Genomic DNA, 24516 nt, shown 5'->3' on the forward strand with positions numbered 1-24516 from the left:
TTATTGCAGTAATCATGGTTGTTGTTATGAATTATTTGAAACCATCATCTGTTAGCGTTGATGTTTAAGATAATCACGCTAAGTGAGTAGCTGGAGATAGGTAGATGATATGACCTATGTACACTACCATTCAAAATTTGGGGTCAGTTAGAATTTTTGTGTGTGTGTGTGAAGAAATTGATACTTTTATTCAGCAAGGATGCATTTAATTGTTCAAAGGATAAAGGAAAGGCATTTTTGGGCCAAAAAAAATCTATATTTTAAACGTTCTATTAATTAAAGAATCCTGAAAAAATGTATCATGGTTTCCACAAAAAAAAAAAAAGCATCACAACTGTTTTCTATATTGATAAAAATAAGAAATCTTACTTAAGCAGCAAATCAGCATATTAGAATGATTTTGAAGAATCATGACTTTGAAGACTGGAATGGCTGCTAAAAATAATTCAGCTTCGCCATCACCAGAATAAATTCTATTTTAAAAATAATATTAGAATAAAATGTTATTTTAAATGGCAGTGATTTTTCACAATATTACTTCTTTCTGCTGAAATTTGTCCATAACAGGAATAAATTACATTTTACAATATATTAAAATGGAAAACGTTTTAAATTGTATCTATTACACACCATTAAATTATATAATATAATTTATTTTAAATATATAATTTAAATTTTAAAGTCTTTGCTCAGTCTTTATAGTGTTTTTGTTTTTGTGTGTATGAAGTGACTTGCAACATTCTTTTCACTTTCACTTTTATTACTGTGTCTGTGTTAGCATGTCTTATTTGACCTTATTTTACATCACAGCAGTTTCACCAAGAATATGAAGTGTACTATCTGTATCCTGAAGAATGTAGGGTAACTTGTATATTCAAGCGTTGTGTATAAATCAGTCATTGTTTTCCACTGAGCATTGTTTGAGCAGTTATTTAGAGTTGAATTTCAAGCTTTAGAGTAACCTGCCATGAACTTGAGTTGGCAGGGTCATGACCTGGTGATCTTTGACCTTTGGAGGCCGGGTATGAGTAAGGGGAAATGGTTAGGAAGCAGAGACAGGGAAGCGAAGGACAGGTGGAGTGAAAAGAGGGATAACAACCGCAGTGGCAAATTGTGGCAGACAATTTGCAGACACTTTGATTGTGTGTATGTGTGTGTGTGTTTTAGTTTCGGCATTGCTCTTGGGTGAGGGCTGTTAGTTGATATTCTGTGGATGTTTCCATCTCTGAGATCTAATCGGTGTGTGTTTGCCTGCATGTGTGTTTGTGTGTGTAGCAGAGACATACAAGAAGTAGAGCTGCTCAGGGGACAGGCCACGAGCTATGTGTGTTATACCGTGTCACTCTCTGCCGCTTCCCACAGCGAAATCTACTCGTGTGATTAGCATCCGTGCAGACATGCGACCAAGCTCAAGATTTCTAAACACATAAACAGTTCACTTGTCTTCAGCAGTCAAATTTTTTTCTGCTAGAATCACACGCTAACGGCTGCTAATCGTATTTTGAGGCGTTTAAAGTACGTGCGGATATGGTATGTTTTGAGGAGAGAAAAATAAATTTGAGAATGCTTGTGGGGTTTTGTGTGTTTATATGTTGGCTGTGTGCGGCTGTCTTTAATATGCGTCTCTCCAAACTGTGAAATCTCCACAGAAACAGTTAAAGGCATAATTTGCCTGTTAAGCACATCAAGTGTGAGAACGCTTGTTTTACGCTGTGTAAAAATGGCTGTGTATAGTCTTGTAAATCAGTGTGCTGCTCACTTTGTGTGTGTGTGTGTGTGTGAAAGTCTGTGAGTGTGTCTCTCTTCTATCATATTGAAGGAGGTCTCAACAGTGAATGAATGGTTAACATTACAAGCCGAACAAACCCTCTGCCCAAACGGGACATTAATGCGTGGTCCTGTAGAAATATGCTTGTGGGGTTGGTTCGTCTTGCGAGCAGACATGTGCATGTGTGAAGGAGACTGACTGGTGTTAAATAGAAATATTGTTCATGGCAAGTGAAATGTGAAAGGAAGAGTGGCAGGCCGCGTGTGCGTGCGAGAGCTCGCTCTAATTATCGATTGGATTGTGCTTGACAGATATGGAGTCTGGAGAACGGCTGGCCTCGCCTTCCACCACCCCGGCCTCCGTCCACACCGCCACCTCTGCATCGTCATCTTCCTCCTCTTCCTCATCCACAGCAGCCTCCAATGTTAAGAGCAGCCTGAACCATGGAGCCACGGCCTCGCTCGGCACATGCGGTAAGAACTCATGCACACACACACGCTCTTTCATGCCCTGATGCAAGGGTTGCTTATTGTTACAATGTGAAAAGTGCTCAGTCAAAACTCACGCACAATCACACACACACCACCGAGTGTCGCACGGGTATGCTTTGAGCTCATCTCCAAGTTTAGACTGCGTGGTTGGTGGCAGATTGGAGACTGATGTCATCAGGGACCTCTCTTCCTGTCTGATGAAGCATCTTTTTTCTCTCTCTGAGTGACATGTGATAAAACGCATATTTTTTCTGCTGATTGAGTCTTGTCTGATAAGGCACAAGTGTTCACTTTCTCAGATTCTGTTCTGTTAAAGTGATAGTTAAAGGGTTTGCTTAACACTTGAAAACAGACCTCGTTGGTTCTCGTGTGTCAAGCAAGTACAGTTGAGGTTCCATTTACCATATGTGATGTGCTCTGTGCGTGCTCTATATGACTAAAACTAAATTAAACTAAATTAAATCTGTTCATCATATGAAGTGACAGTCTCTCCTTAAGATTTGGATGCTAACACTTTAGAATTATTAATAGTTAGTAAGTTGTTAAGTTTAGGTACAGGGTGGATTAAGGGATCTAAAATAAGGTTGTGCAGAATAAAGCATTAATATGTGCTTTATAAGTACTAATAAACAGCCAATATGCTAGTAATATACATGCTAATAAGCAGCTAATTAATGGCGAGAATTGGTCCTTAAAGTAAATTGTTACCCTTTGGATTAGACTTTTAAAAGACTTTTACGATGTCTTTATGAACTTTTTGATGAGTGAAATTTATGGTTATGTGAACTTGGACATAATTCTGAGAAAATATTAAAAATATCATCTGAAGATGAACTGAAGTCTTGTTGGTTTGGAATAACAAGAGGGTGATTAAATGATTGCTTTATGTCATTTGAAGACAAATTATAGCTTTATGTGAGAAAAAGGCCGAAAAGTAAGTATTTTTAAGTTATTTTCTGAAAATATTCCCCACATAGGTTTGGAAATACATGAGTGTGAGTAAATTATGAACTATCCCTTGAAAATGTTAGTGTAATGCAGTATCATGGCTGCCAGTAGCCAAGTGATAATGTTGATACTTTAAAAATAATTTTGCTTGGGACTAAAAAAAACTGTTTTAGCAGGCTAGCAACACTACTGTGTTGTTATTTTTTTTTTCTGACAACATTTATGAAATTAAGTCAAATATCCTGTGGCTTTTTAGAATCAGAACTAGCAGTGGCTGATTTGTGAATGAATCAATCTTTTCAATGAATTGGCTGAACAGCTTAACAAATTCAGTCTGCATTGTTCAGCTCACTCACCCACTGAACTGTGAAAGATTTCTAAATAAAACAGTAATTGGATACTTCAATACACAGAGAACAACAAGAGTGCTGGTGCTAAATTAAATGTTTACCCAGAATCAGTTGAAACCTCTTTTTTTTTTTTTTTTTTTTTTTTTTTGGAGCTTGAAAACTTTTGTGGTTCTTTGAAGAAAGAAAACACAGGTTTAAAATGATATTAGGGTGGTTAATTAAATGATAGAATTTAAATATTTGGATGAACTTATATAAATTGCTTTTCCAGCTGTCCATAGTCTTTCTATCTGATAAAGCATCTCTTCTCCCTCTCTCTTGTGTTTTGTTCCTTCTGTGGTGCAGTCAGGGCTGAAGAAAGCCACCGACTTGCTCCTGTCGTAATTACCGACTTATTGTTCAGCATGTGAAAACACCGTCCAGGATTTAGCACTCACAGTTTTGGCTGCAAATTGAAAAGCTGCTGCATTAATGAATCTCAACCAATTAACTAGGCCTTTGTTAATACTGCTGTCATCTCACTCTCCACCCCCCTTCACATAAACACATGCGCACATGTGAACGCACAGGCACAATAACACAGCTTGCCCTCCATCCTTCCTGACACTCTTAAATATCCTTTTCTCCTCTATAAACTGTAAAGCTTGTTAGGCTCCACTGACTCTTTCCTGTCTGCTCTGCTTTCGTTTTTGGCCCCGTGTCACTTTCTGATGAGACTCTCATTAACAGTTGATATTCCACACAGCTTTCCACTACTCTACTTTCACACCAGCCCGAGAAGAGGAGTCATAGTGGAGTGAGACCTTTTGTTTTTGCTATTTTTCCCTTCAGAGTTGTGGATTTTTGAATATGCAATTCCAGCTCTGGCTCGTCTCTCTTGAAATTCAAGTACCCAGCAAAATTCAGGTTCGAGTGTTCACCAAGGCTTTGTTGTTCTGTTTTCACAGAAATAAAATATAAAGCTTGAATTTTAGTTGGAGCTGTGGCTTAGGCCCTGTTTATACTAGTGTGTTTTCATTTTAAAATGCATAACTTTTGCTACGGTTACACCTGTCGTTTATACTACGCCGGCATTTCAGAGTTGGAAGATGGAGACTTGATGCAGAAAATGATGCAGACCCCGTTTTAGTTTGAAAACTTAGGGGTTGCGTTTCAAAACGAAAACGCACTAGTGTAAACGGGGCCTTAGTGGTTACTGCAGATACTCCTGACACGTTAAGCCATGGTGCTCGTGTGGGTAATGCAGCTTCGATTCTGGCTTCTAACTTTTTCTGAATCCATTCGACTTTCCACTGTATCTCTGTATTATACAGTAGTTGGCTTCAGGCAACTAATATGATAAGGAAAATTAGCATCCCAAGTAGGGATGGGTCATGATGCAGGACTAGTTGACTATTCGATTGGAGGTGCTGACTATATATATACACTAATAATGCTTTAAAAAATGCTATGAAACTCAATTGTCTGAGATGTTTAGGCTTTAAATTTATGGACACATAAATTTGGACATCAAACGTTTTTGTTGCTATTTTTTAACATTTTGCATTATTCTCATTGCGTTGCGACAGTGAGTTGAGACAAAAATAATTCAACATATTCCTTTCTTTCTGCTTCACTAATGAACCTAAAACCAGCCTAATTATTAATGGCATCCTGAAGACTCGTTAGCCAGCCAGTTTTTCAGTAACCCAGTAACCACAGTTAATTTTGAAAATATGAAGTTTTCAAGTCCAAGAGTGCAGACTGGGACAGTTTGCATCTTTTCACTTGTCTGTGATTGCTACAAAGAATTCCAGCACTTGATCCTGGCTGCTTTGTCCTCTCTTGGGACTATTTTTATTGGCTGTGCAAAAATAAAATAACTGGCCATATTGTGTCTGGTACTTAATATTAACTTTTTATTTATAGTTTTTATATAAAAACAATATTTCATAAGCAAGAGAGATATGTATCATTGAATATCACTATAGCTTTACCTGTAATGTTCTGTACAATAAGCATTCCTGCTCATCTGATATAAAATGGAAAGAAATCCAAAAACAGAATGATCCATTAAAAAAGTGATTTACTTGGGTTAAACAGACAAGAGGACCTCTGTAATTCAGTCCTAGTTGAGCTGATTAACGTTCAGAATGAGACTATCCCTCGACAGGTTCTCACAGCGCTATCATTACCGCTTTAAACGCAATTAACACTTTGTCCCACTAAATCACCGGCCCACAAGCGTGCCAGAGCGATAGATGATGTTCAGGTTGAGAACGAGGTGCATCTGGGTTTAAACAGAGAATATTTTAACCTCTCGCAGAACAAACGGTGGCCACATGTTCACACTTTTTCTCGCCGTCCCCCTCAGACACACAGACAATTAAGTCAGCTGTCAGATCTGTCTGTAGAAATGTGATTGATGCAAACGGAGGGCACATTAATCGGCTTCCGCCGCATCCCACATAAGAGAGCGAACGAGGAGACAGGTGGGGGAGGACAGTGCCGCTTTTCAAAATGGCTCGGTTTGTCAGAAGATGGAGAACATGGGAAGGTGTGTTGGTGGGGGGGGGTGGGGGCAAGCGAGAACGAAGGAGAAAGATAAAATAAGAAGGATATCAGGTAATCCGGTAATTCTGCTCTGCTCCTCTCAGAGGCTGATTTAATTATTGCCGGCTGAAAGCGCATTAATATGAAACTGGCGTTTCTGCCACTCTGTGTGTTTGTGTGTGTGTGTGTGTATGTGTGCCAGCAGGAGCGGATGATGGTCTTTGGGGGAATATTTCCTCTCATTTATCTTCACATCCGCCTCTCTCCTTCTCAAGCTCTTTCTTTTCATCCTTTTTTCCTTCTTTCGACGCCACTGTCTATATCAGGACAAACCACCAAAACATACAGGCTGAACTGGATTTTTGTGTGTGTGTGAGAATTAAAAAGTACAGGCCTTAAGCTCGGGAACTGAAAGCTGTCTGTCGTCTTCTTTTCTCTCTTTTATGTTCTAGAGGCTAATTAAAAGAAGGCACATCATGCAAAATGGGATTGTCTTGCTCTTTTGAAATAAGAGTTAACTGGCTGCATGCAAAAACAAAAATACAGTGTGACCCAGTGTAGTCCGATTCAATAACAAACAACTCTTTGAATCAGCTAGCGTCACTAGTTTTGATTCTAAATGGCTGTCAGAAAATAGCTAATGTGATGTGCTTAAATATTGTCAGGGAAATGTAACATGCTGTTTAAGTTTGTACCTTGGTTCAAAATAAATAAAATAACTTCACTACAACACTTCTGTACAACTCTGGCTTTACAAGGAATAGTGACCTAAATTGTCATAATTTACTCCTCGTGTCTTTTTTTCTTCTGTGGATAATAAATGGAAAGGTTTTTAAAAACACTTACACTGGTGACCAGCATTGTGTCAAGATGAAATGAGGTCAAAGAATCATAAATGCAGTCGATATGACTCAGGGCGCACTATATTCCATGTCTTAAGGTGCTGTCACAATTTTGCGGGTAAAACAGATCCATTTGTCTGTTGGCAATAGTGTAGTGATGTATGAAGCTCACATACAAATCACTTTCAAACCAAGCAGCTTTCTGCTGACCACATGAAATTCACAGAACAACGTGATTGCACCTGTATTAAGACATTTAGTGTGAGGAACAAACTAAAATTTATATCATATAGGCAATATGGGTTTTGACAGACAAAAAAAGTAAGTAAATAATGACAGAATTTTCATTTTTTGGTCAATTATTTTTTAGTTTGTTTTTAAGGGTCAGAGTGAGAATGGAAAATAGTCATGTAAAATTAATTATGACTGTTTTCTTGGACTTTTCAAGTGGACTCCAAGGAAAAATCCTGCAAAAAAAAATCTGCATGCAGCACAGTTCCTACAGTCTTTAAACATAAACAACAGCAATGGGAAGTCAAGGCCCTCTCCTCCTCTCCGTCCCTCCTGGAGTTATAGCTATCTGCAAAAATCCTGCATTTCCCATCATCGCTTTTCTGTGTGTGTGTGTGTGTGTGTGTGTGTGTGTGTGTGTGTGTGTCTGCGCGCGAGAGAGAGAGCTGATGCGGCGCTGTGCTGGCGGAACGGTGCGCTCAAGCCTTTCTTCTCTGTGCTCCCTAATGGAAATTGAATTTGCATGAAATATGCAGCTTAGAAATTACATGTGACTCCTGAAGGAGACAATGGGCAGCATCAGCGCTGCCAGAGGAGATCGATCCCAGAAAGGATGCAATCTGGATGATGATGACGATGATTAATACGAAGAGCTCTGTGTTTACATGTATACCGAGAGCCTATACAATGTCAAACAAGAGATTGAAGTGATTTATCGAACTTGGAGAGGGTGCTGTGATATCTTATAAAATATCGTAGAGATGCCGGATCGCCTTGGGCGTCTTCTCTCCCACTTCCTTGTTCTATCATGCGGAGACTTTCATTTGGTCTGATCATAGTTATTAATCAAATACTGTCGGAAAGCCTGTGATTACATTAACATTAACAGCCATCAAACTGTCTCTCATAGAGTCTCACTCACACTTTTACTTAGCGGCCTAAATGAAGGCATAACATAGACTGTTGTTGTTATTTTTTCATAAATAATTATATAATTTGAATTTATTATTTAATTATAAATACAATAGACTGTCCCTACTCCTAACACAAAACTTTCAGCATTTTAGCTTAAAAAAAAAAAGAATGAATAATTTAAATTGTCCCCAAATGAGCTCAAGGGGAGGTTTTCATTCGTCTAAACACACATTACTGACAAACAATGCAAAAGACAAATTGCTCATGCTGTCTCCTTTATTGGACTTTGGCCTTTGTGGCTGAAAATGCAGCTTCTTGAGCATTGCTCATAGTCATTTCCAGATATGTGGCTTCAGAGGCTGAATTTGTAATGGTGTTTTGTTTGTGTGTGTGTTTGGCGGGGCAGGTTCTCTGTTTGGGTTGACGGGCAGTGACCAGCCCTTCAGCATCAGCTCAGTGACCTCTGTGCCCAGTGCGTACCCGCTCATGGCCCACCCAGCCTTTGGTCTGTTATCACCGGCGACAGCCCGCCCAGAGTTTGGGGGTCTAGGAGGACTGGGGGTCTCTGCTGCCCTCGCAGCTCATCCACAACTGGGAGCCTTCACAGGTATGTGTGTGACCGAAAGCCTGATGACACAAAATCCTATGTAACCAAATGACACAAAAATAATATTCACAAACCCATATTAAGTAATAATGTTATATTATAATAGTTTTTAACAGTATAACCATAGCTATAATGAATGATAACAACAGTGTTTATGGCTATTTATTCATGACAGAAGCCCTGATGACACCAAGTCCTATGTACCTAAATGAATAAATATTCATAAACAAATATTAAGTAAAAGTATTATATTTTGATGGTATATAACAGTGTAACAATAATAAGATGCTTACGTTTGTGGTCGTTTATTCATGTTCGAAGTCCTGATAACAATAAAAGTCCTATGAAACTAAATAAAGCAAAAATGTAATTTTCATAAATCAATATTAAGTAACAGTATTTTATTGTATTAGTATATACCAGTATACCCATAATCATAATAATAATAATAATAAGAAAAAGATTATTATGATTATTAAGAAAAATACAGTTATTATTATTAAGCATTTATAATAATAATAATAATATAATCCAATATTTATATTTGAGTCGTGTCTAATTTAGATTGTCTACCCTAAAGTTAAGAGGTAATTTACTCTTTCTTTTCTCAGAATGGTGGAGAGCAGCAGAAGCACATGGACGGAGTCCTCCAGCCTTCTTCCCACCTTTTCTGGGTCTGCCGCCTATGTTTGCCCCGCCGCTTCACAACCATGAGGCCAATCCTTACACATCCAAAACACCCAACAAGAGCAGTCAGGCCTCCAAGGGTATTAATCTGTAAAGCCCTAGTCTATTTCTGCCTCCTGGAAAATGTGTGCTATCCCTTGGAGGCAGACTTAAAGTTAAACAAAAGTAGTGTAGCCTTCAGGCTGGTGTACTCAGAGTAATCATCGCCTTGAGCAGTCGCCTCCAGTGATGAATTCATAAGGTGGCTTCTAAGGAGATCTTTTGCAGTTTTAACTCCACAAATCCCTGATAAAGGCTATTTGACATAGTATACGTGTTGATGTAAATCTTTATTTATTTTCTTTTGTAGCAAGAATTTGCATAGTTTAAGAGCATCTGATTGCTTCATGTAAACTCTTTTGTGGGCAGGTGTGAATGGAGCTGTGAATGGTCGCTCACTGTCTCCATCTGCGGCTAAAGGAGCGGTTTCGGCTTCTGCCTCCCCCTCCCCCGCGCTCCGGCCCCCTGAACACAGCCGGACACTCAACGCCAAAGCCCGCGACCGCAAGGCCAGTCACCATAGCAACAGCACAGGGGAGCTACAGGAGAAACCCTCACAGAGACCTAAAGAGAAGGTACAACATCATGACATACATACGAGGGACGATCATGCAGTGTGCAGTCTAAAAACACAAAAACTTCTCATAAATGACCAGCTCTTTAATTATTTGTTGAAATTATTAAAATTGAGTCATGATTGACATCTGTGTCAACCCATGCAGAAGGCCCGTAAGAAGCAGGTTGAGGGGTCTGGCATAAGTGAGAGTGAGTCTGGATCATCGCTGGATACTGACAGCGACGGAGTGAGCAGCAGCGATATTGATGATCTTGGAGAGGAAGAAGATGATGATGATGAAGAGGAAGATGAGCAGAGTAAAGACAGTGAGGAGTCAGACTCAGAAAAGGAACGGCAGAAAAAAAAGAAAATGAAAGTAAGCGGCTGCTCATATTAGTTGCTCATATTACTCTTTTTGGCAGGAAACCACAAGGTTGCAGGTTTGAACCCTCCCTTTGTGTATCACTTAATCCCAGATTGCTCCAATGCATTGGAAGTCACTTTGGATAAAAATATCTGCTTAATTACAGATCATTTACATATGCACTCAAAAATATTTAAACCTTAATTTAAGAATTATATATTTTAATTGCATATAAAATTCCATCCATTTGGCTTACACAGTTTTAACATAGATTATTAATCTAATTTTATGCATATTTGTCAGTAATACATAAATAAATAAAAAACAGATAAGATTTCTGTAATAGTTCTAATAAACTGAATGTGTTTTAAATACACAATAACCAGACTTATAAATTTTTAGAAAATCAATTCAATTTGTTTGAATCTCAAATATTTTATCTAAGTGAATATTGCTTGTTTCACAGCTATCCATATTTTAACCATAATTTTAACTCAATTATATTTAATTGTTTCCACAATGGACAGATTTATGCTAATTCTAAGCAATTTGAATAAATCCATTTTTGAAAATATGATTTTTTAAATAAAATCAGATACATGAAAATACATGATTTTGTGTGTGTACAGAAATCTTACCTTTTTTTTTTATCTATTTCATTTAGGTATGACTGACAAATATGCATCATATTAAGTTTATTAGTTTTTTAAAACTGTGTAAAGCAAATTATTTTTTTTATATGTAATTCAAATACAAAAATCTTAAAAGAAGGCCTTAATTTTTAATAAGTGTGGATATCTTAAAGGCAGAGTAATAAAAACAACCTATTTAATGCTGAGGGTCGGTGAGAGTGGAAAAATACAATATGACTGTTGTTAGTGTTAACTAAACCTTAACCAACATGTGGACTTCTTTCTCTTCTCTCTTGTTTGGCCAATTGTGACGCCAAACTCTGGGCTCAGTAAGAAGGAAAAGACCAGGCTGTTGGACGCCAAAGACTTTCATGGAGGCCTGCTGGGCAGTGCACCTTTAGAGCCCTCTCTTCCAGTGCACCTGCATCGTTCTCCACCTCCTCCAGGCCTGTCTCAACCCCCTCTGCTATCTCTATCGGGCAGCAGAGCCAGGGAAAGACCCCTCCACACCAGTGTCATCCAGTCCACTGGCCTGGCTGCAGGCGCTAAACCGTTAGCGCTAATCGCACAGTCACGTCGAGACATTTCTCCTAAACATTCTCCACAGCATCGCACCTCCTCTCCAAATACCACATCAGCCACTTCCAAGCCCCTCACTTCCTCACCTCAGCCCCTCCCACTCTCATTATGCTCCTCCCCCAAGCCACTATCAGTCCCCTCCCCTCCAAAATCCTCCCCCTGTCTTCTTCCCCCAAACCTCCCCCTCTCACCCCTACCCTCAAATCGCAGTCTCAAGCTTCCACCCGCAAGTCCCAATCTCCAGCGCTGGACGCTCTGACCAGCAGGAAGATTCTGGAAAGTTCTCTGGCACAAGTCACTGCTGATTACAGGCTGAAACAGGTGAGTAGACAGTCTGCCACAGTCTGGCAGGAGAAATGTGAGACTGTTCATCCTTCAAGTCCATACATTAATCTCGCTTTTCCCTCAAGGCCAGTGTCCACATTTTCATTTTCCAGAAAAGCAAACCAGCTAAAGCAAATTCTCCACAGTTTGTGTCCGTATCTTTTAAGCCAATTTAGGATTATCGCTTTTAGGGTGCTGTTGGTATTCAGGACGTGTCTCTTCTTATTGACCAGCCTATTTGAAAAGGTCAGAGTAACGGAGAGGGAGAATGTAAGGGGGAGAGAGAATTATTTATTTGTGTGCGTGTGTGTGTGTGAATGTGTTGAAGACAGAAATGCAGAGAGAAGGACAGAAAGGACAGCTCCCTTCTCTTATCAGTAGGACTGGCTTCCCTACTGTGTGGCTTTAGTTGGTAAATGAAAGTGACAATGTGCATCGCTTTATTAGAATTACTGAAGCAAAACCAACAGGCAATTAACTCCATGGCTTCTTAAGAGTACAGATTTCAGCAAATGAGTGCCTTTTTCTCACCTATTCTTTTGTTGCCTTGAAATTACTATTGAAGAGGTTAATATAATTTTTTTCTTCAACTTGTAATTAACCAGAGTGGTTTTATTATTATGTTACGGTGAGGAACAGTTCCATAATATTTTGATTTTATTAGTGGTGCTTACTAAGGCAACTAACAGTGTTACTCTTCCTCCTGATTCATGAGGATCTGGTGTTTGTGCTGTCCGAATGCTTCCTAAAAACAAGATTTTCGTCTAGTGGACTATAAAACGAGAAAAGTCGGCATGAAATGAAAGTTCACCAAATCTATTTCTAAATGCATGTTTTTGATAATTGATCTTACTATGAATGATTCATCCATGTATACATAATTATGTTACATACTTCAGGGGTTTATTACAATGCTCCAGAACATCATAAGGCCAGTTCACACTGCATCGACAGACGCAAACAAACTCGAATCAGTCTGCTACCCCGTCTGTGTTTGTTGGCATTGGTGGGCACTTGTTTTCGTATTTTGAACATGTTGACTTGGCATTTGTAGGTTCTTGAAATATCTGAAAAAGTGACGTACTGTACTCGGTCAGCTTTCAGCATTGGTATGTGTCTGTTGATGCGGTGTGAATTGGCCTATAGACACTTGGAATTGGGGTTTTTGGCAACACCATATAAAACAGTTAAAATGCTCTAGCAACCTCTCAGCAATGGTCTCACAAACAGCAATTTTCTGAAGAAAATGTAAACATGTATTTCGAGTTAATTATTCCAATACATACGTTCATGAGTCTGGAACTGTAATGGTGCTATGAAGATTTCAAGTGGTTGAGCTGAGTGGTTGAAGGCGGGCAGAGTTTGAGCATTCCTTCTTTCTTAATGAGTGTTGTGGAGCTGATAGAGTCATGGCCGCGCTGTTGTTCTCTGTTTCAGTGAGTCAGAGCAGCATTATGCTCACTCACTCTCTTCCTCCGCCAGCACTTAAGCCACATGACAACCAGTGCAATTACCACATCTCCACCTATCCCTCACTGCTGTTTTTCCCCTCTCTCTTTGTTTATCAGTCAATTTGTTGTTTCTTACTCCTCTCATCGTTGCTCTCAGTATACATACCTCACTTTCTCTGAAGATGTGCTTTGTTCATGGAAATCCAGTCCTGTTTCACTTTTGTTTCAAAAACAGTGTTGTCCCACAGCAGTACTTGCTGTAAAAACAGATAAATAGATGTATATAGATAAATATAATAATATAGATAGATATAAAAAATAAAAAGTGAGTTTTATTCACTATACCAGAACTATACAAGCAGACATGGAAAAATCACTTATTTCCATTATATTTGTTATTTAAATATGGGTTCATTCGCAATGATAACTATAAAGATAACTAAAATGATGATGCCAATGAACGATAATGTTCTGTTATTATAAGCATTTATAATAAGAGTTATAAGAGTTATGTTGTCTGCTTTATTAGCTGAAAAAAATTCTGAAAGTCATCACAATAAAATCGTTCCTCTGTGTTGTTATCATTATAGCTGTGGTGTGGAGTTCAGTATTTTCACAGAATTATGTGTGATAAAACATAATAGTTATATCCTTAAAGTTATCACCATTGTTGAAAACAGTTTATCTTTTTTAAAAAAGAGCCATTTCAGCAGCTATAACTCCAGTCTCAATTATCACACGAACCTTCAGAAATCATTTTTATATGCTGATTTGGTGCCCAAGAAACATTTCTTATTATTATCACGTTGAAAAAAATGTGTGCTGCCTAATATTTTTGTGGAAACTGTGATGCACTACCATTCAAGAGGTAATTAAGATGAAAAAAAGAGAAAGAAATCAATACTTTTATTTAGAAAGAATGAGTTAAGTCACTTATAAAGACATTTATAATACCAAAGATTGCTGTTTGATATAAATGCTGTTCTTTTTATCATCAAAAGAATCCTGAAAAAAGTCAGTTTCCACAAAAATATTAAGCAGCAAAAACTGTTTTCAGCATTGATAATAATAAGAACCATTATTAATAATTGAGCAGCATTAATAACTGAGCACCAAATATGCATTTTAGAAGGATCTCTGTGACACTGAAGATAAAATGTTTGGTGAATATGCCAGCATAATTTACATTTAAAAATATATTAATATAGAAAACAGTTTTTTTTAAAAAAACTGTAATATAATTTCACTTTTAAAGGTTTTTTTTTTTTTTTTTTTTTTTTTCATTTACCTGAAAATAAAAACAGATTTATGTGTCCACCCACTGTCCAGTGAAAATATTGCTATATAACAGAATAACAAACCTTTTCTGTTGATGTGCACAGCTTTTTAGTAAATTAGGCTGGATGTGATATAGACTTGTTTTAGTTACTTTCCATCATTGTTTTCTTTGTGTTTCCTTCTGCAGTCTTTCCTGTCCCAGGACCAGACGTTTCCTCTCCAGTTAAAGAAACAGCAGGACCCATATAAGATAAACAAGAGGGGAGAGGCACTTATGTCCTCTACCTCATCTTCATCCTCCTCCTCTGCGCTCCCTCTTAAGCTCAGCTCCGAAGCGTCAGGTAGGACCAAGCCCCCTGCAGCGCAAGGCGTGTCCTCCTCCGGTCTGCCTTTCTCTCATGGCCTGCTGGGTCTGGGCCAGCCTAACGGAGTCATCCAGAGCAGCCAGGAAATGCCGTTGGCCCTTACCACCAAACCTCGCTCAGATGTGCCCGTCAACCTCAGTACGGGAGGCCGTAAGAGCCCTGCCTCTGCATCTCCCACTCCTAACCGCACCCGAGAGCCCCGGAAGAGCAAGACTCCCAAAGCATTGGAAGCCTGGAGGGGTTTATCCCAGAACCACCTGGTGCAGTCTCTGGTCGACATGTTTCAACACAGCGGAGATGAGCAAAAGCTGCCCAGCAGCAAAGACTCAGATGACTCTGCTGAGGACGAAGATGATGAGGATGATGATGTGGAGGATGAAGAGGATGACGATGAAGAGGATTCAGATGACAGTCTCTCAGGTGAGATGCCTAAAGAGAGAGGTTTTGTAAGTGCATTAAAGAAATAGATTGTCCAGAAATTAAAATTCTCTAATTTTTTTAAATTTTTTAATGCAAAGACTTCCATGGAACACAAAAGAGGATTGTTTTAAGAATATCCTGGCCACTTTTTTTCCGTATGATTGAAAAGAATGAAAATTGAAAATGAAAAAAAAAGAAAAATTAAATAAAATAGCATAAATTATCATTGAAATAGTTCACGATGTATGTTTGTGGGTGACATGAATTTTAGTGAATAATCCTCACTCAGTCACTATCAAGTCAGAGAATTTTTATTTTATTTCATCTGAAATCTCGATCCAATGAAATATGCCTTACATTATTTATTTTTGAATATCGTTACATGCTTACTAGGAAATGCATCACATTTTGGGAGGATTGTTTTAAAGTATATCCTGCCACTCTTTTCCATATGATTAAATAGAATGAAAATGTATTAAAACATTTACAAAAACCCAAAACAAATTTACCATAAATTTCTGTGTAAATTGGATAACAATTAATTAATTAATTAATTAATTTAAATTTTTCTTGATCCAAAGAAATATTCCTTAAATTATTTATTGCTGAATATCAGTGGATTTTTATTTCAAAATAGATCAGATTATGAAAATGACATATGTTGCTATTGTGCTATTTCAATTTCTCTTTAAAGGAGCAGTCACCTAAAAATAAAAATTCTGCCACCATTTACTCAACTTCCAAACCTGTATGACTTTCTTTTTTTCTGTGAAACAGAAAAGACAATATTCTGAAGAATATTTGTAACCAGACATTCTGGTTCCCATTAACTACCATTGTATTTTTGTCCATACAATGCAAGTTAATGGGAACCACTGAAAGTGAGTAAATGATAACAGAATTTTCATTTTTGCGTGGACTGTTCTTTTAATTTGGTTCATTGATACAACCAATGACACAAGACATGTTATAATGAGCAATTCCATAAAAACTGTCTCGTGTTCTCTCTTCTCACCTTCTATTCCTCAGAGTCAGACAGTAATTCAGACAGCGAGATGAACGGATCAGAGGGTGGTAAAAAGAAGCGCAAGGATGGAGTCATGGAAATGGACACCGATGGAGAGAAGACTCCTCAGAAACTCAGCAAGGGGTTTTCCCATCTGAACTCCTCCACCAATCACAGCCTGTCTGACTGTCTGCCACTAAACCTCCAAGTCATTAAGCCCTCTGGTGTGGCCACGCCCACCGTGGTGAGCAGCTCCGGTGCCTTGACCTATCACAGCTCTCCCTCCTCATCATACTCTGTTGGCACCTCTCCAGGTAACCACAGACAACGTCATTACTAAGCTAAAACTGGATATCCCTGACACCTTCCTTTGGAGCTCTGTCAGTGTGCATGGGGTTGAATATGTGTTGTGTGTATGCGTATGCCCTTTTGTTTGTGTATTTGTCTGTGTGCAAGCTGTCACACTCAGATGACGGAGTGTCTATTTTTAGAAAGATAAATGGTGGTGTCTGGCATCACTCGGCTCCCTTTGTGCCCGACTATTTGAGTGTGCGTCCTTGGACCTAGCTCTGTTTGGCCTGTATTCCAGGAAAAAACCTAAAAAGAATTAATATGAAACTGTTTCCTTTAATTGTGTTTGGTTTATGCAGGGTCAGGTTTAGGTTAGGTAAATGTAGCTGGTAATGAGTGCTCTTAGTGTGGTGTCTGGGTTAACCCCAGTAACTGTGCCTTAACTTGTTAGCTGAGGCACATCAACCACCTCTGTTTGGCTGACTTAATCTTTAGTTTAATTTTTCCTTCTGAAGCTAACAGAGACATTTGTTAAACAAAACACTCACAAACCCAGCAAGCATGGCACACAAGTGCATCTGCTCTTGGACGGCATTCAGCATCCCTCACTGCGATGGAATGAAAAGCTTTTTCTAATGAAGCCGAAGTGTGTCTGTTGAGAAGCGCAAGGAATCTGTAATAAGCTGAGAAGAGTTACTGCGATGATTTGTTTTTGGAGCATTATTTGAGCTGCTGAGAGATTCATTTAACTCCTGTTTTGTTTGCAGACTTCACTTCTGTAAAGAAGAAATGTGAGAGAGATGATTTTGTTAGTTTTTTCCTGTGGTTTTTGTTAATGTCACTGTTGCTATTACTCATATTTTAAACAACACCCTATCCCAAGCATTAAACTCGAACGTGTATCTCATCTTGCATCTTTTGTGCTATGGGCATGAATGATACTTCAATTAATGCAGCTTGTTTAGGAGAGCTATTAGTTTACTATTATGTGATCAGATGTTTACCCGCCTAAAAATCGGGCCAAAACCCCCCCATAAATTAAGGTACCCAAGTCAAATCTAAGTACCAAAATACCATATTTGAGACTTGGAAGTGGGTTCTTTTGACTTGGCCCTCTAAACAACCATCAAAAACTCCCTAGAAATTGCAAAGCAACACATTAAAAAACAGGTATACACAATATGTAGGTACCATTATCAAATAATGACTGTTTGTATTTATTTATTTATTCTTTATTCTTTATTTATTCTTTATTGATACTAATTTTGCATGCACTACTGTTCAAAAGTTTGGGGTTGCATTTATTCAAACAAAAATATAGAAACATAAAATAGTATTATTAAAAATTAAAATAATCTTTTTTGAATTGTAATTTATTCCTAAAGCTGAAAAGTAATAATTTTTTTTAAAGAAAAAAATCTAACTAACCCAGTCTTTTGAACACAAGTTTATGTAATATCGGTCAATATTGTATGTTTATTTGTTGATGCTCATATGTCCTATTTTTACATGCAATTTATTTTACTTAATTTATTTTTACTTACAGTTAATCTTTAAAAACACCCATTATTTAATAACCATGTTAAGCAAGCCTCAGAATTATTATCCATTTTCCATACTGTGCATTAGAATATAATGATGCCTAAATTTACTTGATTTTTGTTTTTAAGTGTTTAATTTTTAATTTATTTAAAAATACTGTATAATTTAAATCATGAACCCCTAGTAACAACAATTCAGGACACTTTAGCAACTGCAGTGAAATTCCTTTGCATTTTAGAAGCAATTTTTATGTGTGCAGGCACCTTTAAAAGCAAAGCAAATAAAAATCAAGGTTTTATTTGATGTTGTTTGCTCATTATGAGAGTTGTAATGTGTAAGAGATATTGAAATGGTTTGCTTAAAGTGTGTGTGTAGTGTGTGTGTGTGTGTGTGTGTTATAATGTGTTTTGTCTGGCTGTTGTCCTGTCTCAGGCTCTGCGAAGAGAAAGCGAGTGATGAATGAAGATGATTTACGGATTCCGCTGGAAATGGGGTACGTTTAAATATGACACGCTGGCGGCAGAATGACTCAACACCTGTTAATCGCGGCTCTGCATTCTGTGCTTCTTAAGCAACAGAGCACACACTCTCACACAAACATTGCATTAAAACTGCAGATGTTTAAATACTCTGCTCAAATCAGAATTCTTTGCTCTATTATTACAAACCCATTCAAAAAAGCAAAGTGGCACTGTGGCATAACACAGTACAGGTATAATGGCACGGTACTTAGATACTTTAAATGATTTAAATTCATATTCAGCATATTTGCATGCTATCATGGTATTATCAAGGTACATGTGAATGCCTCAGCAAAAACTTATATGAAATAAATTCTAGAGAAAAGGTTTTAAGTAATTTCAAATATAGGTAGGTGTTGTTTAGGCTGTTTAACAGTTAGCATGCCTTCTTATGACTGTTAAGCATATTTTACTTGAATGCATAGTTTTTATTGTAAATAGACAACGATTTTACTCAGAGATGTGTTTAACTGATATATTTTTTAAATGTATCACCTGACTGTATTTTAAATATTTTGTCTTGTATTAATCCTAAATGTCTTATATAGGTTTTTTTGTTTGTTTGTTTTTGTGATTTTTGTTATTTAGTGTGTTCTTGCCAGGAAAATATACTTGCTGCTGACTTGCCTTTAAATAATCAATCAATCGATCAATCAAAGTACATGTATTACCATGCCACCATGCCCACTATCATGGATAGTAAAATTAGCATTCAAAAATTGCGTTAAAATAAATGTTTTGGTTTATCGAGCAGTTTTTGAAAGGTTGTGCAAATGTGTTGTATTATCCACTTTTTCTTCAATGTGTGTTAATGTTCCAGCTGGCAAAGAGAGACCAGGATGAAAACAGTGGGCGGTCGGCTGCAGGGAGATGTTGCGTATTATGCCCCATGTGGCAAGCGCCTGCGACAGTATCCGGATGTCGTAAAGGTAACTTTTACCTGTCTTCCTCGCTGCCTTGTGCTTAGACCCCCTCAAACACTCAGGAAGCCTCATTCCCCACCCCTTTCCTCTCCCAGTGCACCATAAGCATTTATTGGTGTAAGATCCAGCAGGTCACTTAGGTGCACTGTTATGGCAAGTGTGCTAGGCTGCTTTCAGTTTGGTACCATTATAGTGCTAATGGCTCTCTGGATGTCCTGTCTGACAAAATCACTATTATTCTCTCTTCTGTAGTATCTGTCCAGATACGGAATAACTGACATCACACGTGATAATTTTAGCTTCAGTGCAAAAATAAGGGTTGGTGACTTCTATGAAGCCAGAGAAGGACCCCAGGTGAATGCCTTTCATCTCCTCTTTTTCATTTTTTTTGTTCTTTATGTTCTTTTTTTCTCTCTGTCTCTCTCGCTCATATTCTTTAGCTCTCCCTGTATCTCTCTTTCATCTTGAACAGGGCAGGGAATTTGATTGAACCCCGATAGTCTGAATTTCCCCTTTTAAACTGTAGGGAGTCTGTGCAATAATCAGCGCTCGTTGTTTCCACAGGGTGTTACTTCATGTTTTGTCTGTCATGTATGTTGAAAGAGATTCTTTAGATTAAAGATAAAGTGCAGCAAAAGTTTATAGATTAAAATTAAAATTAAATTGACTCTCTTGTTTTTTGAATTTACTTAATTTCATGCTTATTAATTCATTTGCCTAAATTGGATCTACAATGAGAATAACATTTCAGAATATTACCAAATAATAATCAACTTGCTCAATCAGCTTCAGTGTTTAGTGATTATAAAGTCACATGATCATTAATGACGTGACAATCTTCTAGGGAACCAGACTAAAATAGGAAACTTTCTGTGTTTCTACCGTTGTCTTCATAAGTCTGACACACCTTTGTCTCCTGCTTCCCTCAGGGTCTGCATTGGACTCTTCTGAAAGAAGAAGAGGTCATCCCCCGTATCTTGGCCATGGAGGGTCGGCGAGGTCGTCCACCCAACTCTGAGCGGCAGTCGAGGGGCGGCAGAGAAGTTTCGGGCAGCAGGCGGCGAAAGAGCCGCCCCCCCAATCTAGGAGAGAGCGAATTCCCAAGTCCCTCCGAGGCCAAACTGCTGCGCAAGCTGGAGGCTCAGGGTAAAGTGCTTCTATTTGACTTATACACCTCATTCATATATAATAATGCATATATTGATGGAAGAGATTTGTCTGTTTTCATGACAGAAATCGCCCGGCAAGCAGCTCAAATGAAGCTCATGCGAAAACTAGAAAAACAGGCACTCGCACGGGCTGCCAAGGAGGCCCGCAAACAGCAAGGTACTTCACGATTATCAATACCACTTGATTGCTTACAACGATGTTCAGAATTCTTGCTGAAATCTCATTCTGTCTCTCTTTTAGCTATCATGGCCGCAGAGGAGAGGAGGAAGCAAAAGGAACAGCTGAAGATTCTCAAACAGCAGGTGAGTTTGTGAAGGAAAGCGGTTTTCGGTCAGTCTGAGAGTCACTTGATATTAGATTAAAGTGTTGATTCAGAAAAGAGACTGACGGTGCTTCTACGACTGCGGCTCGGCTGCCAGTCGACTTTTTTAAATGCACAGCAGCACTTTCAATTAACAGACTTCCTCCTCCTCTCCTACCAGGAAAAGATAAAGCGTATTCAGCAAATCCGTATGGAGAAGGAACTCCGCGCACAGCAGATTCTCGAGGTATGGAGTGACTGCGGAAAGAAAATAATAAATTAAAAGAGTTGAAATAGGCTTAACATTCTTAAAATACACGCCACCCCCTCTTGGGGGACAGTTTTTGAATATCAGTTCCTGTTTAACATGGAGAGAGGACCACAGCAGAATCACTCAACAGCATTTTGGGGCTCTGAGTTCTGCATAATTTTTGTTAGGACTAATGCTAAATTGGTTTTGGGGGACAGTTTTTGAATATTAAATGTGCTGCCTCCCGTGATTCAAACCAGAGGTAAATTAGACATAAAAGATTTTTTTCCATCAGACAATGGCAGTTCTTGCATAAGTAGCATGAGGAAGACACTGTTTACTTTACTCACCCAATTATAGAGGCTTCAAAAGTGTTTTAGCCGGGCAAAATCAAATTGGAGCTGACACGCTTGGCAAGCCATTCCGAACAGGATTTCTTGCTGTTTGTAATTACGTATTTAAATTTTCAGCTAATTCGCCTTTGCTTTCTTTTTATATTGCCGTTGTCAGAGCCCTGAGGAATATTGAAGCATTGAATATATATATAATATATAGCATTGAAGATCTCGGGGCTGATTCTGACACGGACTTGAGGAGAAAACATTCTCAATCACTGACTCGGTGATCTGTAGCTAGAGAAAGCGCAACAATGGCAAGATGTGAGACAGAAGGGCTTTCCTGTGTGTGTGTGTGTGTGTGTGTGTGTGTGTGTGTGTGTGTGTGTGTGTGTGAAAGTTTCGATGCCAGCTCTCGCTTTTCCTCACGCAGACACATCAATCAAAGTGTTAGTATAAGTTATAAATAAAACAGATGTTGGTTTAGCATGTTTAATTTAGGTTTATACCCAGCACGGCAGCACTGGTCTGACCCAGACCTGTTTTGCATTGGCAGGCAAAGCGGAAAAAGAGAGAGGAGGCTGCCAATGCCAAAATGTTGGAGGCGGAAAAGCGAATAAAGGTCAGTTTGAGAGTGCGAAGAGATGCTACACACCTACTCTTGCGCACTATGAATCATGGCCGTGGAAACCCCCACCCCCCCGACCCAAGAAACTTCCCTTGCTCTCACCTACCGCGGCAAGCTATTAACATTCCTCGGCCACAACAAAGGAGCTGAGCCTCTGTTTGACTGATGTCTGCCGGCCCGTGGGGGAAAATTAGCTTGACATCTGGATTTTTGCTGTTGTTGTTTAAAATGAAAAATGCTGTGTGCATCTTTTTATGTCTTGTACACATGGGGCCCTCACTAGAATACACATCCTGCTCTAAAAAGCCTTTTTTATTTAAATGAAGTTTTTTGTAGAGTGTTATGACTTTGTCACGTCTGCTAGCTTTATAGCCATCTTGTATCATACATACTCATTTAAAATATATAGCCTTTCTTAAGGCAGTATGATCACAGTTTCTGCATAACAATAAGTGTACCACGATCTAGTTATTTTGAGGAAAGTTTGGCATCAGTTTTTTTTTTCTAAGAAATTACTTTTAAAAAGTAAACAGCATTGATTAAAAAGAACACGTTTTAAAATTGTTAGAAAAAAATCTAATAAATGCTGTTATTTTTACCTTTCTATTTATTAAAGAATCCTGAAAAAAGTGAATCGTGGTTAAGACCGAAGGCAGGATTCTGATTGATGTTTCATTTTAGGCTGCGTCATAATGAGTGTTTTGGTGAAGCATTGAAACGTTTTTATGTTTTGTGTTTGTAGGAAAAGGAGATGAGACGCCAACAGGCTGTTATTCTCAAGCACCAGGTCAGTCGCCACTCTCATAAATAATAGGTCTCATAATGGCCATTTATATAGTAGTAGTGATTTTTGCTACAAAATGCAGGAGAAAGGAAGGCAAAGGGCATGTTTTTCTTGTAGAGTTCCCAGTAACCATCTGAAATGCAGTGTATTAGTTTGCTTAATTAGATTTGTTCAGTCTGTGCCCATCTAAGAAGTGGCGAATCTCATGTGGTTGTGTCTTTAACTTTCTGCTGTTTCTTTCTGGTAAATTTCCATGCTTTTTGGGAGTGGGGTCTGTCTCTTTGGGGTTACAAGCTGAAGTTTTGAGTTTGTTTATTTTTTTCTTATTTAATGACGCTGTGATTTTTTTTTTCCTGTCTCATAATACTCTGCCAACTCTCTCTCTCAGGAGATGGAGAGGCATAGACTAGATATGGTATGGGTATGTTTCATCTTCTGTACATCTAACACTCGCATCGTGAATCCTGGTTGTGATATGATGTCATAGCAGCACATTTTTAAATGTGGCACTGGCTGCTGTCAAAACTACATTTTCCTTCTGCATGGCTTTTCAAGCATAAAAGAGAACAAAAGAAACAAACTGCATCGCCTACATCTGCTATGTGTGTAAATGAGAGAAAACCGGCTTTGATGCAGCAGGCCTGTGCCTTGTTTGTGTGTGTGTGTGTGTGTGTGTGTGTACTGTATGTGTATGCGTGAGTGTGTGTGTGTGTGTGTCTATGGAGCCTGTTGAGTTTATACCCTCGTTGGTGGAAAGTGCCACACACACCTCATTCAACGTGTAAAGTCACCCCAATATTGTGTATTATCATTATTGCTGTGAAAATGTGAGTGTTGGTGTGTGTGTATGTGTGTGTGCGTGTGTGTATGTTGTGGCAGACTCTTTGTCAAGATGTTGCATTTGCACTGTCCTGCCTGTGAGGTCATCAGTACAGGTCAAAGGTCATAGTGCCTGACCAGTGAGAGAATTTGAGGAAACTCGCACTTCTCTCTGTTGTACGTTCCATGTCATCTGTGGGTCAGATATGAAGATTTCACACTAATTGGCTTTGTCCTTAAAGTCAACATGAAACTGCATTCACAGCCCATTTTGCTTCCTTTTTCAGAGTAAAATATTGAACAAATTAGTGCAGCACATCATTTCCACTTCATTCTATTGATTGGATTGTAAAAAGTGGATTTTCCATACCATAATAAAGCCAAACCTGAATGGGAGTTTGCTTAAAAAAAAAAAAAAAAAAAAAAAAAATAGGCTATTAGTTAAGGGTGCACTCTGTAATTTTTGAATTTAAATTATTAAAAATATTTGTTAAATACAGTTTTATCATATGTTTTCTTATTTTATTTGTATTTTTTTTGTAAAGTCATAATTTTGTTATAATCCTA

General features: G+C 38.3%; 1 pseudogene; it reads left to right on the top strand.

Annotated features, from left to right (window-relative positions):
- LOC109090186 overlaps positions 1 to 24516 on the top strand; it is an 81601-nt pseudogene that overhangs the window by 41975 nt on the left and 15110 nt on the right.

The sequence above is a fragment of the Cyprinus carpio genome, chromosome A6, assembly GCF_018340385.1.
Source record: "Cyprinus carpio isolate SPL01 chromosome A6, ASM1834038v1, whole genome shotgun sequence".
Classification (NCBI taxonomy): Eukaryota; Metazoa; Chordata; class Actinopteri; order Cypriniformes; family Cyprinidae; genus Cyprinus; species Cyprinus carpio.